The 2,300-nt window shown below is 37.1% G+C and overlaps 1 non-coding gene across 1 annotated transcript; it reads left to right on the top strand.

Moving 5' to 3' along the window:
* Positions 1-1,694: 1,694 nt before the first annotated feature.
* On the top strand, positions 1,695-1,811 carry LOC136156469 (small nucleolar RNA SNORA26). The gene has a single exon (XR_010661019.1). It is a non-coding gene; the product is annotated as a small nucleolar RNA SNORA26 (small nucleolar RNA).
* Positions 1,812-2,300: the final 489 nt, after the last annotated feature.

Genomic DNA, 2,300 nt, shown 5'->3' with positions numbered 1-2,300 from the left:
TTATTTTATATATAGTAGTTTGTATCTGCTAATCCCAAACTCCTAATTTATCCTTCTCCCTTCTCTCCCTTTTCCCCTTTGGTCACCATAACTTTGCTTTCTATGCCTATGAGTCTGTTTTTGTTTTCGTAAATAAGTCCATTTGTGTCACATTTTAGATTCCAGGTGTAAGTGATTTAGCATGGCATTAGTCTTTCTCTTTCTGATTTCACTTAATATGATAATCTCTAGGTCTGTCCACCTTGCTGCAAATTCTTCGGCCCATTTTTTAATTGCGTTGTTTGTTTTCCTTGATGTTGAGTTGTTGGATATCCATCCCATATTGGTCATATCACTTGTAAATATTTTCTCCCATTCAGTGGGTTGTCCTCATTTTTGTCAATGGTTTCCTTTGATGTGCAGAAGTGTTTTAGTTTAATTAGGCACCATTTATTTATTTTTGCTTTTGTTTCCTTTACATTAGCAAAGTGAAAAAGTGAAGTCGCTCAATCCTGTCAGACTCTTTGTGACCCCACGGACTGTAGCCTATAAGACTCCTGCGTCCATGGGAATTTCCAGGCAAGAGTACTGGAGTGGGTTGCCATTTCCTTCTCCAGGATATCTTCCCGACCCAGGAGCTTCGCAACCCCAAAAGATCTTGCTGTGATTTATGTCAAAAAGTGTTCTGCCTCTGTTTTCCTCTAGGAATTTTATAATATCTGGTCTTACACTTAGGTCTTTAATTTGAGTTTATCTTTGTATATGGTGTCAGATACATCCTCTTTTATATTTATATTATGTAGCATTAGGGTTAGTGTCCCTTTTGCATGTTTTTGACCAACACAGAGATGTTTTACTCTACAAGGACTGCAAAAAGGATTTTAGTGAGAAGGACAAAAAAAAGAAAAAAGCTGTCTTCTATTTTGAGAGCCCCAGGACAGAAAAGATTGCAATATACCTCTAGCCCAAAGACAGCCTTAGTACTTGACAATTTAGTTTAGTCACATGGAGCCAAAACTGCCCCTATCACTGAGTTCTACTTGTTTGAAGATTGGCCCCACACTGGTTTTATTTTTCATCTTTTCATGCTTTCTGGTCTTTTGTGACATTTAAAATAGTAACTTGTGGTTTGAGAAGGCCATTAGTCAATTCAGTTCCTTTAACAGCGTCCACCTGCTGAGCCATTGTGATCTAGTCTTCAAGTGTCCTCTGACCCGGTGTGAAGCACTAGCTACTTGGGCAAGGTTTTCCCTTGTATCCCAACTGTTCAAATATTAAACATCTATTCTTGGTCAAATAAGGGGAAAAAAAGCTAAGTTGGTCATATCTTTGCCTGTTATGGTTGCTTTGACATTCATTTGCCCTTTCCAATACACATTTGATACTTAATAATAGCTAATTTTATTAATTATTTCCTATATGTTAGTGTTATGGACTGAATTGTGTTCTCCTGAATTCCTGTGTTGAAGTCCTACCCCCCAGTACCTCAGAATGTGACTGTATTTGGAGATAGGGCCTTTAAAGATGTGATTAAGGTTAAATGGGATAATATGGGTGGACCCTAATCCAATATTACAGGTGTCCTTATAAGAAGAGGAATAGACATCAGAGATGTGTGTCTGCAGAGAAGAGGCCATGTTAGGACTCACTGAAAAGATGGCCATCTGCAAGCCAAGGAGAGGGGCCTTAATATGAACCAAGCCTCGTCCTTTCCAGTGCTCTTTTAAGGCTGATGCAGTGCCTTATAACACAGGAGGGTAAAGAAAGTCTCCATAAAACCCAGGGAAGAGATTTTTAGAACTCCTCTCTGGATCCTGTCTGGAGTCACAACTGAACCGGAAGATTTTAAGTCTTGGCACTTACTAGTATGTGTATAGTTAATACCAAAGTCATTAAATTTAAAGTTGACCTTCAGTTTGACAATTAAAAAAAACAAACAAAAAAAAGATGAACCAAACTCACTGACTCTTGGATCTTGGATTTCTAGCACCCATAGCTATAAGAAAGTAAATTTACTTTCTTGAGCCACCCACAGCCATCTCCAGGGAATAGCTGGGTAAATGTATTTGCAAATAACTATTCTTTTTCCTTTCCTTTACATACTGGTTAACATTGTGGGTCTCAAAGGTTATCAAAAGATCAGAAACAGATATAAGTATACATATAAGAACATGCAATAGAATAAAATATTATAAAAATTCAGTGGGGGTAAAGATGAATTAATGAGTAGTTTTGAAGAATCACTTGAAAAAACAATAGTTAACTTCCTTACCTCACAGATTATACTAAAAATTAGCTTCAGATGAAATAAAGATTTAAAT

This window comes from Muntiacus reevesi, chromosome 1 (genome assembly GCF_963930625.1).
Source record: "Muntiacus reevesi chromosome 1, mMunRee1.1, whole genome shotgun sequence".
NCBI lineage: Eukaryota > Metazoa > Chordata > Mammalia > Artiodactyla > Cervidae > Muntiacus > Muntiacus reevesi.
Note: the sequence above shows the minus strand (reverse complement) of the source record. Positions and strands in the feature narration are given on the sequence as shown.